The sequence below is a fragment of the Schistocerca cancellata genome, chromosome 2 (assembly GCF_023864275.1).
Source record: "Schistocerca cancellata isolate TAMUIC-IGC-003103 chromosome 2, iqSchCanc2.1, whole genome shotgun sequence".
NCBI lineage: Eukaryota > Metazoa > Arthropoda > Insecta > Orthoptera > Acrididae > Schistocerca > Schistocerca cancellata.
Genome location: NC_064627.1, coordinates 33,805,246 through 33,820,856, shown reverse-complemented (window position 1 = coordinate 33,820,856; position 15,611 = coordinate 33,805,246). Strand labels below are relative to the sequence as shown.

Below are 15,611 nucleotides of genomic sequence, written 5' to 3'. Positions count from 1 at the left end.
CCTGTCATTGCCGAACAGCTTGTGTTGATCTTTTTTACTATGAGCAGAATCAGTGCAGAGTCTTCATCATGATTAAGTTGTCACTTTTCCTAGAAATGTCATTTTTTGTGGTTCATTTCTGTTTTCACAATGAATTAACATACGGCTCCTACCCATGTGCGGCAATAAACCGAATTACTGGAGTTTAGTGATGTATGAAGGACAACAGAACAAAACTGATACAACAAGGAATTCATACTTAGAAACAAAATACAATTTTTTAAACCTTACTTTTCTGGTTCCAGGTGCACATTCTAAAATCACACTATGAATGACTGGCCAGTACATTTATGAAAATGAAAGAGTTGGCAGGAGGTGTGTGGAAGTCAGGGCTAAGGGGTTGACAGAAACATGCAATTCAACAACAGCACACCAACCTTTGAGGGTCAAGATGTTACCACACCATGTAGTGCTAGTACTTTAAACCTTCAACATGCTAACACTGGCATACATTCCCTACCATTTAGTACCACTTAAAGAAATTGTAATCACTAAAATTCCAACCACTCATTGAAACTCATTTAAGACATTCTCAGATTTACACATTTACCATTGCACTATTTATAAAATATTGAGTCTTTCATACCTTTATTCCATTTGCTGGAACTGAAAATTCCTTTCCACTTAATTTGAAAGTAATATGCTTTTCTGATGTCTTCTTTATTAACACATTACCCCAGTGTAAATCTCTGTGCTAAAATTTCAGAGTGATCTCTGCTACTGCCAAAGCAAATGATAACTGTAACATAAATGTATCCAAATAATCATCCATTGGCCACAAATTATACTTGCATTGGAATATTTTCTTAGATTACAAATTTTATCAGCTTAGACCTGTAGAATATTACAAATTACACTTATTGACTAAAAAAAAAAAAACAGTAACTAATTCTATCAGTGCATGTTATAAAAGGAAGGAAAATGGAACTTCATTAAGAAACAAAACGTACAAAGAAGAAAATCGTCTGGTTTTGCAAAGGAACTATCCCAGCATTTGACTTAAGGGTTTAAAGAAACCACTGAAAAATCTAAATCTGTGTGGCCAGGCAGGTGTTTAAAGCCTGCTTCCCAAATACCAAACCAGCGTTTTAAAAATTAGAAGAAACGTGTTCCCAAGTTTCTTATATAACTATGTTCTGCATGTTTTGCTCTTTGCATAGTTTCTAATTTGGCAAATAAGCAAATCACCATTTCACATATTTCCACTCATCATTAAAAGCCTTATGGTATAATCTTCAGAGGAAGAAGTTTTGACTGCACAGAAGTGATCAGTAACAATAGTAAGTGGTTCTCATCCAGTCATCTTGTGCAGGGTGTGGAGAAAAAAGTGTAAACACCAATGCACAATATATTAGCATGCCTAATTTGGTGTAGGAAAACTGTAGGCATTTAAAACAGCATCCAGTTGTTTTGAAATGCGTAAGTGCAGGTCCAATATGATTTTCAAGGGAATCTCATAATTCTTCCTGCAAAATAGTAGCAAGTTGTTCAGATAAGGGTGAGGGAGGTAGATAGCAATCATGCACTGTTCTTCCCAACCTTGGTATTGTAGGCTCATTTTATTGACATCTGGTGACTTGTGGCCGAGGGAGATGTGACAAATCATCCTGGTGAAACTTCCTGGCAGATTAAAACTGTGTGCACAGTTTTAATCTGCCAGGAAGTTTCATATCAGCGCACACTCCGCTGCAGAGTGAAAATTTCATTCTGGAAATCATCCTGGTGTTCCCAACACCAATGTTGAACAATGGAAGCTGTGTGAACAGGGGTCATGTAGTCTTTGAGCACAGCACCACATGGGGAAACAAATATGGTACCCAAGGATGGACCTGACAGCCAAAATGATCAGATAATCCTTGGAAGTAATGCAACTCTGCAGAGAAACAATGGGGCACACCCTTTGTTATGGAAGGACCCGCCAAATGAGCACCCACACTTTGCCAACGTCCACATTCACTTAGCTCCGGCATAATGCACTCGCTACACAGAACACTGTTCTGACCATGACTGGCATTTTCAACCTATTGATGGAATTGCACAGGTGCAGTTCATGGTTAAATACAACAGCACCAACTGCAGGCTTGGCTAACATCTGCATCTACAGCCAAGGAAGCATTTCTCGCAACGTTTTCGTATTTTTGTCCACCTCCCTGTAAGGGCCTCTTCAAGCACATAAGCATTTGGACAACGTGGCATGTAAAACTGCATGTCTTTGTTGGAGAAAAGTATAAGTATAAATGCCTAAATGCGCTTCTTTGATCAGTCATAGAGGAGCACATGTGACTTCACACAAGCATGATTCTGGTGGTACAACAGAACACTGAGAATGTATATTTCAATGTTTGTTCAATACTATTTTCTGAAATGATGGTTCTGATGACAACCTAATCTGTAGTGTAGTTTGAGGTCAGCTTCAGTTCTTACGTGGGAAAGGAGTGGTCATTTTATGGTTAGACACGAAATAAGTGTTATGAGAAAATAGTCAAGATTCAATTTCATCATTAAATAACTATCAGTTAGTAATAATAGGAAACTGCTGCCTTCAAATTTTTACAAGAGAATGAGTAAAATTTCAAGTTACACAACAGTTTGTAAAAATAGACAATTTCTTGTTACTTTTTACTTTATCATTAATGGAAAACTACTCTCTCCCTATAAAGAACCCATCATAATTTGAAGCATAGCACACATGCAACACTAGAAGAAAAATGGGAATTACCCATTACTCACTACTAAAGCTGCCTGTGGTTCTGAAGCAGTTCAACATGTAGCCGTATACGATACAGTATCTTGGACAAGCAACGAAGAACAATAATGATATCTAATCCATTATTTGCCTCATTTTTATTGTCTGGGTCTTGATATTAATATAAGTAGACAGTCCTGTACTCAAAATTCTTGTGGTTTTCTTTTCATCATTCACACCAGTTCGTATGTCAATCACCTGGGCCACCACATCCAGCTGGTAAGCCAATAGGCCTCACCATTTAGATCCTTGTGCACTGGTAAAGAAGGTGCTCCCTCTCACTGCTGCAGCACATACACGTGCATCTTTGTATTTCTGATTTTGATCTAAGGTGTGTGTCTCCCTTCAGCATAGCGTTTTCAATTGCTGTTCCTAATGTCGCATAGCCATGACTTGCAGGTTTTGCAATTAACTGGCCCACCCATCCCACACCCATGGCTTAAACCATGTGAGCAAGTAGCTGTTAACCAAGGTTTTACCTGTAATGTTAATGCAATGCCCAATGATTGAGCTTCAGGTCTCTTCAACTAATCATGAAGTAAAAAAATTATCATTTGCAACTTAAGCGGATTATCAATCTCACCAATAATCTAAAATTATTTCTCCTGGGCAATTCTGACTCCATATAGGAATATTTAGTAAAATACTGGTAGTATGTGGTGTACAGTAAAAATTTATGTGCACTTTGTTGTTAAATATTTAACTTGTCAATGAGTAACTACAAGATTTAGTATGGCAATGATTACTACATACAAGTCACTGTGCTATTTAGTGCCACATAAATAGCCAGAATGAAGCCATACATATATACCATGTATAGATATTGTCACACACACTCACGCCACATAATCATGCAAACTACCCATGGAACAAATACATAGCTTCATCACTAACACCTCTATCACTTCAAAGTTGCAAGGTCGATAAAAATGCTGCAAAAAAATTACTGTTAAGGTATTTCAATATTACTAATACAACCAAAAAGTAGCATTATTGTATGTACAGATCTAATTAATATTTGCTTGAAATGAAAGCCAACAATTTTCACAAGAGCATATGTGATATTCTTTGGCTACTACGCAGCAGCTTTCAAGGCATAGCAACATGAACCACATGAACAATCGCATAAGCTACAAAACACACACTATTTTTCAGAACAAGAACCCTTACATTTAGCAAAGAGAGGATAGGATTTGAGGAAATTAGTGTGTAGGAATAAAGTAAAAAACTTCAACAGCATTAAGCCAAGCAAGATAGAAGATAAAAAATTCAACTACACCGTGTCATCCAATCTCTTATTGCTATTTTGCAGGACGAAGGAATCTCATTCCACAATAGCATGTGCCATTTTTTTGTCTTTCTCTGTAAAACTTGAAATGTTGAAGCGATGGAATTAATGTTCAAGCACTTACAACTGCAGTTTCAAATTGTGATTATTTTACTAGTTAACAATGCTAGAAATGTTGCAGAGAAAAATGTAAGGACCAAATTGGAAAGGCATGTACAATTCACTCAAGTAAAAGACAATGTTGACAATTCTCATAGGATGAGTGTGAATCTATAGTCTGGGAGACGAGTCTTTGGTATTGACAGCTCGGTAGCATCTTTCTGTTGCCTAGCGACCGCAGGCAGGCAGCCAATGATGGCCTGACTTTGAGTGGGTAGCAAGGGCCACGTTGCCGCTCTGAAACCCGGTCATGCGCGCTTATGAAACTTAGTTCGTCTGAAGTTGAAATCGCAGTTTATTTCGTTTTTGTTGTTTTTAGTGTTTCTTTGTTTATGTTTCATTGTAAACAATGTCTAGTGTGGCGGGTAGTATGGTTCAAATGGCTCTGAGCACTATGGGACTCAACTGCTGTGGTCATAAGTCCCCTAGAACTTAGAACTACTTAAACCTAACTAACCTAAGGACATCACACACATCCATGCCCGAGGCAGGATTCGAACCTGCGACCATAGTGGTCGTGCGGTTCCAGACTGCAGCGCCTTTAACTGCTTGGCCACTTCGGCCAGCGGCGGATAGTACCAGTCCAACACAAGAAGTGAAACGGAGGAAGAAAAGTGTGCTACACACCCAGGCCCGTGAATTTGTGTGCTCTGTGAGGGATTACTTTGAGAAAGAAAAGGACAAAGGTGGGCCCTTAATTCCTGTTGTTCAGGTTGTGAAGAGAACTGCAGCAGCATTGAAAATAAGTGAGAACACTGTTGTAAAGATAGGGAAAGAACAGTATAGTGTAGATTGTGACGAGAGTGCACAATGAAGCTGCACACACCAGGAAAGAAGCGACCGAGAAATAAGCAGGTGACAGCTTTGGACGATTTTCAGAAAGACGCTATTCGTTGTCATATATACAGCTATTACAAGAGAAGGGAACATCCCACTCTATCTAAATTACTGGTGTCGCTTCAGAAAGACGATCTTCTTAAAGGGAGCAAATTTTCATTGCGTACAGTATTGAAAGACATAGGCTTCAGCTATTCACTGTTTAATGGACGCAAAATATTAATGGAAAAGGACAGATGTAGTTGCATGGCGGTGCAGATTTCTGCGCAGGATCATGGGTGTGGAATTCGAAAGTATAGTGTGGTTAGATGAAACTTGGGTCAATGCCAGCCATTCTTTACGTAGAGGCTGGAATGATGGAACGCCCGAGGGGACAATGGCAGTGCCTGTTGGCAAAGGAGGGCGTATTATTGTCTTACATGCAGGAACATCGAAAGGTTTTGTGCCAAACTGCTTGAAAATGTTTCGATCAAAAAAGACGGGAGATTACCATGAAGAAATGAACAGTGTAGTATTTCAAGAATGGTTCGAGACATCGCTTATGACGAATCTGACAAGTCCATCAGTGATTGTTATGGACAATGCGCCTTATCATTCCGTTGTTCACAATAAGGCACCAACCTTGGCGACAAAAAAAGACGATATCATTCAGTGGTTGAAACGGCGAGAAGAAGATTTCAGAGAAGATTTAAGGAAGGCAAAACTGCTCGAAATTGTGGCACAAAAGAAACCCCAATTTCCAACATATGTAACTGACGAGATTGCTAAAAGGCACGGGCACGAAATAGTTCGGCTTCCTCCATACCACTGTCACTTCAATGCAATTGAAGGAGTGTGGGCGCAGATAAAAAATTACATTGCTGCAAACATAAAAAATTCACGATCTCTGAAGTGGAAACTCTACATCTACATCTACATTTATACTCCGCAAGCCACCCAACGGTGTGTGGCGGAGGGCACTTTACGTGCCACTGTCATTATCTCCCTTTCCTGTTCCAGTCGCGTATGGTTCGCGGGAAGAACGACTGTCTGAAAGCCTCTGTGCGCGCTCTAATCTCTCTAATTTTACATTCGTGATCTCCTTGGGAGGTACAAGTAGGGGGAAGCAATATATTCGATACCTCATCCAGAAACGCACCCTCTCGAAACCTGGCGAGCAAGCTACACCGCGATGCAGAGTGCCTCTCTTGCAGAGTCTGCCACTTGAGTTTGTTAAACATCTCCGTAATGCTATCACGGTTACCAAATAACACTGTGACGAAACGCGCCGCTCTTCTCTATCTCCTCCGTCAACCCGATCTGGTACGGATCCCACACTGATGAGCAATACTCAAGTATAGGTCGAACGAGTGTTTTATAAGCCACCTCCTTTGTTGATGGACTACATTTTCTAAGGACTCTCCCAATGAATCTCAACCTGGTACCCGCCTTACCAACAATTAATTTTATATGATCATTCCACTTCAAATCGTTCCGCACACATACTCCCAGATATTTTACAGAAGTAACCGCTACCAGTGTTTGTTCCGCTATCATATAATCATACAATAAAGGATCCTTCTTTCTATGTATTCGCAATACATTACATTTGTCTATGTTAAGGGTCAGTTGCCACTCCCTGCACCAAGTGCCTATCCGCTGCAGATCTTCCTGCATTTCGCTACAATTTTCTAATGCTGCAACTTCTCTGTATACTACAGCATCATCCGCGAAAAGCCGCATGGAACTTTCGACACAATCTACTAGGTCATTTATATATATTGTGAAAAGCAATGGTCCCATAACACTCCCCTGTGGCACGCCAGAGGTTACTTTAATGTCTGTAGACGTCTCTCCGTTGATAACAACATGCTGTGTTCTGTTTGCTAAAAACTCTTCAATCCAGCCACACAGCTGGTCTGATATTCTGTAGGCTCTTACTTTGTTTATCAGGCGACAGTGCGGAACTGTATCAAACGCCTTCCGGAAGTCAAGAAAAATAGCATCTACCTGGGAGCCTGTATCTAATATTTTCTGGGTCTCATGAACAAATAAAGCGAGTTGGGTTTCACACGATCGCTGTTTCCGGAATCCATGTTGATTCCTACATAGTAGATTCTGAGTTTCCAAAAACGACATGGTACTCGAGCAAAACACATGTTCTAAAATTGTACAACAGATCGACGTCAGAGATATAGGTCTATAGTTTTGCGCATCTGCTCGATGACTTTTCTTGAAGACTGGGACTACCTGTGCTCTTTTCCAATCGTTTGGAACCTTCTGTTCCTCTAGAGACTTGCGGTACACGGCTGTTAGAAGGGGGGCAAGTTCTTTCGCGTACTCTGTAGAATCGAATTCGTATCCCGTCAGGTCCAGTGGACTTTCCTCTGTTGAGTGATTCCAGTTGCTTTTCTATTCCTTGGACACTTATTTCGATGTCAGCCATTTTTTCGTTGGTGCGAGGATTTAGAGAAGGAACTGCAGTGCGGTCTTCCTCTGTGAAACAGCTTTGGAAAAAGGTGTTTAGTATTTCAGCTTTACGCTTGTCATCCTCTGTTTCAATGCCATCATCATCCCGGAGTGTCTGGACATGATGTTTCGAGCCACTTACTGATTTAACGTAAGACCAGAACTTCCTAGGATTTTCTGTCAAGTCGGTACCTAGTATTTTACTTTCGAATTCACTGAACGCTTCACGCATAGCCCTCCTTACGCTAACTTTGACATTGTTTAGCTTCTGTTTGTCTGAGAGGTTTTGGCTGCGTTTAAACTTGGAGTGAAGCTCTCTTTGCTTTCGCAGTAGTTTCCTAACTCTGTTGTTGTACCACGGTGGGTTTTTCCCGTCCCTCACAGTTTTACTTGGCACGTACCTGTCTAAAACACATTTTACGATTGCCTTGAACTTTTTCCATAAACACTCAACATTGTCAGTGTCGGAACAGAAATTTTCATTTTGATCTGTTAGGTAGTCTGAAATCTGCCTTCTATTACTCTTGCTAAACAGATAAACCTTCCTCCCTTTTTTTATATTCCTATTAACTTCCATATTCAGGGATGCTGCAACGGCCTTATGATCACTGATTCCCTGTTCTGCACTTACAGAGTCGAAAAGTTCGGGTCTGTTTGTTATCAGTAGGTCCAAGATGTTATCTCCACGAGTCGGTTCTCTGTTTAATTGCTCGAGGTAATTTTCGGATAGTGCACTCAGTATAATGTCACTCGTGCTCTGTCCCTACCACCCGTCCTAAACATCTGAGTGTCCCAGTCTATATCTGGTAAATTGAAATCTCCACCTAAGACCATAACATGCTGAGAAAATTTATGTGAAATGTTTTCCAAATTTTCTCTCAGTTGTTCTGCCACTAATGCTGCTGAGTCGGGGGGGGGGTCGGTAAAAGGAGCCAATTATTAACCTAGCTTGGTTGTTGAGTGTAACCTCCACCCATAATAATTCACAGGAACTATCCACTTCTACAGGATTCTACTACTAACAGCGACGAACACTCCACCACTGGTTGCATGCAATCTATCCTTTCTAAACACCGTCTGTGCCTTTGTAAAAATTTCAGCAGAATTTATCTCTGGCTTCAGCCAGCTTTCTGTACCTATAACGATTTCAGCTTCGGTGCTTTCTATCAGCGCTTGAAGTTCCGGTACTTTACCAACGCAGCTTCGACAGTTTACAATTACAATACCGATTGCTGCTTGGTCCCCGCATGTCCTGACTTTGCCCCGCACCCGTTGAGGCTGTTGCCCTTTCTGCACTTGCCCGAGGCCATCTAACCTAAAAAACCGCCCACCCCACGCCACACAACCCCTGCTACCCGTGTAGCCGCTTGTTGCGTGTAGTGGACTCCTGACCTATCCAGCGGAACCCGAAACCCCACCACCCTATGGCGCAAGTCGAGGAATCTGCAGCCCACACGGTCGCAGAACCGTCTCAGCCTCTGATTCAGACCCTCCACTCGGCTCTGTACCAAAGGTCCGCAGTCAGTCCTGTCGACGATGCTGCAGATGGTGAGCTCTGCTTTCATCCCGCTAGCGAGACTGGCAGTCTTCACCAAATCAGATAGCCGCCGGAAGCCAGAGAGGATTTCCTCCGATCCATAGCGACACACATCATTGGTGCCGACATGAGCAACCACCTGCAGATGGGTGCACCCTGTACCGTTCATGGCATCCGGAAAGACCCTTTCCACATCTGGAATGACTCCCCCCGGTATGCACACGGAGTGCACTTTGGTTTTCTTCCCCTCCCTTGCTGCCATATCCCTAAAGGGCCCCATTACGCGCCTCCTTCCAGCAGCTATCAATAAAGTGACAAGCGAGACGTGGGCTAAAATTGTAAACAGCACTGCAAGTGCCATCAGAGAGGTGGCCAAAACCGAAAATTTAATTATACATCTGGGAGAGAGCAGTGATAGTTCGAGTAGTGCTGAGGAAGACAATGTCAAATCAGATTCTGACGGTGATGTGAGCGGTGTTTTTCCATTACAGTAACTACAACGTATTCAGGAATGTAAGGAGGGAGTTTGCTATCGATCTACAACCAGATCATCATATTGTGAGTACTTTCTTCAGATTATAATTCTTAATACACTGACCAATTATTCTGTAGCTTGTAGTAGAACAAATTAATAATGCTAATACTTAACAATAGAAACCAAAACTGCTAATGTTCAACAACTTGCGAAAATAGTTATCATTTCAGTTGTGAAGTTTAACAAATAACTTTATTATGTTTCAGCATCTTAGATACTTGTACTAAATAGCTCTTATCAGTTTTCGAGTTAATATATTTCAAGCATCAACTTTAAATAAATTCACGCGTACCAATACAACTTGTATTTTGTCTCGCTTTTATTTCTGCTGCTAGAGAATGCGTGTAGCAGACAGGGTGCCATGTGCTGTGAGCCACGTTCGGCAACAGCGCCGTCTGCCCGCCGGAACTGTCAGTACCAATCACTCGTCTCACGGACTATAATCATGAATTACTACCACATGCACCAGACCCACACCCATCCAATGAAAACTTGTCTCCCAACCTTCAGTGCCATCCAGATTTGCACATTGTATCTCAGCAATCATCATACTGGATCAGAACACATGCACAATCCCATTGTGCTAATAATTCATTAACAAGACCTCTTCTGTATCAGTTGTAAAAACACCAGCTGTAACAATTTAATACTACAAACAATATTTTAAAATTATATAGATGTTTATTATGGAAATCTAAGTATGTCGAGCAATGGACAAGCACTACACTTTTACATGGAAGATCATGGCCAACAGACAAAATCAGAGAAGGCACATGAAATTAACTATTCTACTCATGCCTTATTATGAAATGTTTATTACGTGCGTGATAATTCTTCATTACAACAAAGTAAAAACATAATTATCTTCATAGCACAATTTCAAGGTTGTTGACAGGTATTTACATCTCTCAATACAATACAATACAATAATTGAAGAGGACATATTAACAGTGGCTAAGGTGTCTTTGGTGGGCTGTATTAACTTGTTCACATTGTATAAAAACAACAACCTTGAAACTGGATTTTCTTTTGTAATTAAAACCAGAGCACGTTGAATTTTTAAACAGCATTCATTACTTCGATTAACTATGTATGTCTAGGCTGCAGAATTTAGTCCAAATAAATTATGTTGGACACTGATTTGGAACAATTGTCAGAAAGTGCTCTGTAAAGTAACTACAAATAAAGAAGTAGGATGTAATGGTATCCACGCAGATCATCACGAGACAAACTTATTTGACCTTAAAGAGCCAGTACCACACAGTACAACTTCACCTTTACATTCCCAAAATTAGAGTCTTCCTGCTCTTTGTCACATTCTTAATTGGATCTTCAATTTTTTGTAGACACAATTTGCCCTCACTTGTGTGTTACCATGATTACAAACATCCCACCATGTTGAAACAATGTTAATGAGGGAAGATTTGGGGGACGGGGGCAGACGATACACTTTAACTGACACTAGAAAGGCATCAGCTTTCAAATGGTGTTTACAAACATTACGCAGTTAACTTTCTCGAATCTCATGCTACTAGTGCTTTTTCTCCTAACACTACCAATCTATCAGTAACTATATTGTATGTAACACTGTTCATAGTTATGATGACAATGATAAACAGGAGCTATGGTAATGACTTAGAAAATATACAAACAAGTTTTGAACCATTGTTGATAATAAAAACTGCAATAACTCTGATTTGCAGCAAGATGTTATCAAGAGGTGTGCACCATAGTTTCTTTTTCCGGAATTGGTTCTGATTTCCAAGTTGGTGGTTAGATTTGGACTTAATATCCCAATTTACATAGCTGTGAGTGAAGCAAAAAGCAACAGTATTTAAATAAAATCATACCTGAGATATATTCCGATTGCTAAGGTATTGGTTAGATTCGAACATGAAAGCATAGCTAGAATTTAACATCACACCAATTTAGTGTTGGGATGTTATAACAATGTTAATATTCCTTCAGCCCAAACATAGACAGTAGCAAAAAATTATGTTTACTGCTAACGTCCATAACAATGACTGGCCATTGCACACTAGTCCTATTAACTAACTTCCCTGTTAGGACATCACCACAGTAGAAATGGGCAACACAATAATAAATGATCAAGAACATTTTACTCATAAATGTTACTTAATTGTTGGTAACAGTGATGTGTGGCACTTTATGTCCTAAATATAATACAAAGTTATCTAGATAACTTGTCAGTCTCATGCTATTGTCAATATGACAAAGTAATTATGCAGACACCAACTGTCCTAGTTCTCTGTAAATAGTGACTGCCAAGTTGGAATGTTGTCTTCTCAATGGGACTTGCTGTACCATGAGCCAAGCATAATTTTATGAACTTCACTGAGCTGGTTGTAGGTACATCCTTTGTGCCATTTGGCCAGTACAAGGTGGAAGCAATATAGTCACTGGTTGACAGCATTCTCTTTGGCAGCTGGTAACACTATTGGCATATGAATATAACGTGCTGATGGATGTGGGCACAGGAAGCAAAATGTGGTCTGGATTTATGAGAACTGTCTGCTGCTCAGAACCGAGAGGTGCCAGGTTTGTGATTGTGCCTATGTGGTGATGGCTGTCTCTTGTAGTACTTGTGAAGTACCTCTTGAGCCATGCAGACAATTACTGAAAACCCCCATTACAGGTTACCTATATAAAAAATATTTTCAATACTTTATATTAGTACTGACGAACTTGAAAATTTAAAATGCATCATATTTGCTCTCAAGTGATTGCATTTGTTTACTGACAAACTCATTCTCACACAAATTCACACAGAGGCACATAGTGCATTGAGAGATGATGAATGGACCTTACCATTGGAAATGCTTAATGCCTTTCTTGCTATTCTATGTTAGAGGTGCCACTGAATCCAGAGGAAAAGAAATGAAGCTTCGTTGGTCAGAGAAGTGGGGAATGCAATTTTACAAATATGTGATGTCGCGCAATTGCTTCAGTTAATTTGGCATTGACACTAAAGTGTCATCCAGGTGGTTGTGACGAATGCCGACAGACGACCACATAGCTGCCCGTGTGGCATGTTGCCAAGCAATGTTGACACGCAACGACAGCATGAATGGGACTTTCTTTTCGTCAGTTGTGACAATGGATGAGACGTGGATGCCATTTTTCAATCCAGAAACAAAGCGCCAGTCAGCTCAATGGAAGCACACAGATTCACCGTCACCAAAAAAATCTCGGGTAACCGCCAGTGCTGAAAAAATGATGGTGTCCATGTTCTGGGACAGCAAGGGCGTAATCCTTACCCATTGCATTCCAAAGGGCACTACGGTAAAAGGTGCATCCTACGAAAATGTTTTGAAGAACAAATTCCTTCCTGCACTGCAACAAGAACATCCGGGAAGGGCTGCGCGTGTGCTGTTTCACCAAGACAACGCACCCGCTCATCGAGCTAACGTTACGCAACAGTTTCTTCGTGATAACAACTTTGAAGTGATTCCTCATGCTCCCTACTCACCTGACTTGGCTCCTAGTGGCTTTTGGCTTTTTCCAACAATGAAAGACACTCTCCGTGGCCACACATTCACCAGCTGTGCTGCTATTGCCTCAGCAATTTTCCAGTGGTCAAAACAGACTCCTAAAGAAGCCTTCGCCGCTGCCATGGAATCATGGCGTCAGCGTTGTGAAAAATGTGTACGTCTGCAGGGCGATTACGTCGAGAAGTAACGCCAGTTTCATCGATTTCGGGTGAGTAGTTAATTAGAAAAAAAATTGGAGGTCTTAGAACTTGAATGCACCTCGTACTGACACTTGTGTGAGACTTATTCCCTGGCTTGTTGATCTCTGTTCTGTATCTTATCGGTGTTACTTTGCTATTGTGTCCTGGCCATCACTTGTGATTCATGGACAACCTTAGAGTGTTGCAGATGTACTCTGCATCATTGTGTCCTTTCCAACCATGGGGCAGTGACAGTGCATCATCATACTGTCAAAGAACCTGGGAGTGGTCGCCTGCTCACTTATTTGACTAATGCGTAATTGGCCGAACACCAGTTTTCTATGGTTAATTATTACTGTGTAAAAGGAGGGTTTTTCATCTCACTGTAGTTGCCACTTAGACATAGCATTTGGTGCTCACAAGGATAATTATTCTGGAACTGAAATAAGTAACAATGTTAGTACTTTATCAAGTGAAGATATCAGACTGTAAGATATGCAAGATTCGAACTTTTTTCACTTGATAGTTTTCAAAAACCCAGATAAGCATTTCATATAGGCTGGAATACAGGCACCAGCATTTGGCAAGCAATACAGCCATAACAAAAGCTGCCTCAGCACGGACTGCTACGAGCAAGCCTGCCATAATAAAAGGCTCAACGACAAAATCACACACAGTGATGTTGGGGTAACATGGTGGTTGTGCTAGCACTGCAATGTACTTTGTCATCAAACACTGCTCAACAGACAATGCAGTATGAGATGGTACATTATTCTGATGCAGGATCAAGTTGTTAGCAATGTGCGAGCAGACTTGTTTTGTATGTGTTTACAGAATTTCTTTGTAGTAACACTGATTTACTGACTGTCCTGGAGGTAACTACTCTTCATGCACAATACCCATGGAGTCGAACATGTAAGCATGAATTTCATCGATTCCCTCAAACACCATTACGAACTTTGACGATTTGTCTCGGGATCATTCTGGAAAATCGAACTTTCATCACCAATGACAACTCTGTTTAGTGATTTTGGTTTCAATTCGACCTATTCCAACAGATCAGCATCCACACCACCTCTGTTGATCATATTGTTGCTTTGCGAGATTTTTGTGAACCATTTTGGCATAAAGTTTTCCTATTCTCAGTTTTCAGTCGATATCAGGTGAACAGTTTTCTGATAAATGTTCAGTTGGTTTGTAATCATTCTCTCATTAAATTTTTGATCAGCTCACATACGTTCATTCACTCTGGCTGTGTTGTCATTTTTTCATGCTACTGATGGTCGTCCTCTGCAGTGTTTATCTTTGATGCTGGTTTTGTGTTCAGGAAACACTTGTGTCCTGGACAAGACCTTGTTTTCACACTTGCGCCCTTGCATACGGTGGTATTTCTATCTGCGTTGTGTGCTGCGCTGAAATGCCGATCATTTGCATACCCAGGCATGTCGAATACGATATGCCCATTTGTCGTTTGTTGCACACCACCTTTACGGTGCTACAATGACAAAACCTTGTTTTCGAAACCCTACTCAAGCTTCCTACATGCTACTTTCTCACCTAGTTACATTTAGAAAGAGATGGCATACCATTGTGCTATATTTTTGAGATTCCACTGTAGTGATGAGGTGCAGACATGGGACTTCACTTTTCCATCACTCCTGATTGAAACATGTTAGGTGCATGCCACTTGTGGTGGTGAAAAACCAAGGTTACACACCATTAATCAGCCACACCAAGAAAACCAAAGAGATTACATGTTGTTTATATTTTCCAATTCGTCAGTGTTATATTCCACCGCACAGCCATCCAGTTCAATTGAATTTTTTCAAAATGATTAGATGACTCCTGAAAAATCTTCAACTGATATTTCTACGCAATTCTGACAAAATTGTCTCCGAATTAAATGCTTACACGCGCACAGAAACTGTAGCTTACCTTTGTTGCAAGAAGCTGAACACATTAGTAAGTATGTTTATGAATAGCTCACTGCATGTTGCTCTTATTGCTGTGACCATAGTACTGTCTAAGTTTGGGGAAGGGGGTGGAAGACAGGCTGTGGGCAGGCTATGTGAATAGTTACAAGAAGGAACGGTGAGGCCGGCTGCCAGCACACAAGTGGTGGGCGAAAAGCAACTAACAGGTGGTGGCCTATGCAACCCTGCTGCGGTTGCAACACATCCAGTGTAACCACAGAAACAAGCAGCTCTTTTCTTTGATGTGCTTTGTGGCCATAACACTTCCGTTGATTGCTGGCAAAGTTTCCAACTTGTACAAATATATTTTCTGCGTCGGCATTATTGTAAAAATAAAATATGATGACATGTTAAAACA

General features: G+C 40.7%; 1 long non-coding RNA gene across 1 annotated transcript in view; it reads right to left on the bottom strand.

Annotated features, from left to right (window-relative positions):
- Positions 1–629: 629 nt before the first annotated feature.
- LOC126161315 (uncharacterized) overlaps positions 630–15,611 on the bottom strand; it is a 64,916-nt gene continuing 49,934 nt past the window's right edge. The window contains exon 5 of the long non-coding RNA XR_007534893.1: positions 630–778. This is a non-coding gene — a long non-coding RNA (uncharacterized LOC126161315). The remainder of the gene's footprint in view (positions 779–15,611) is intronic.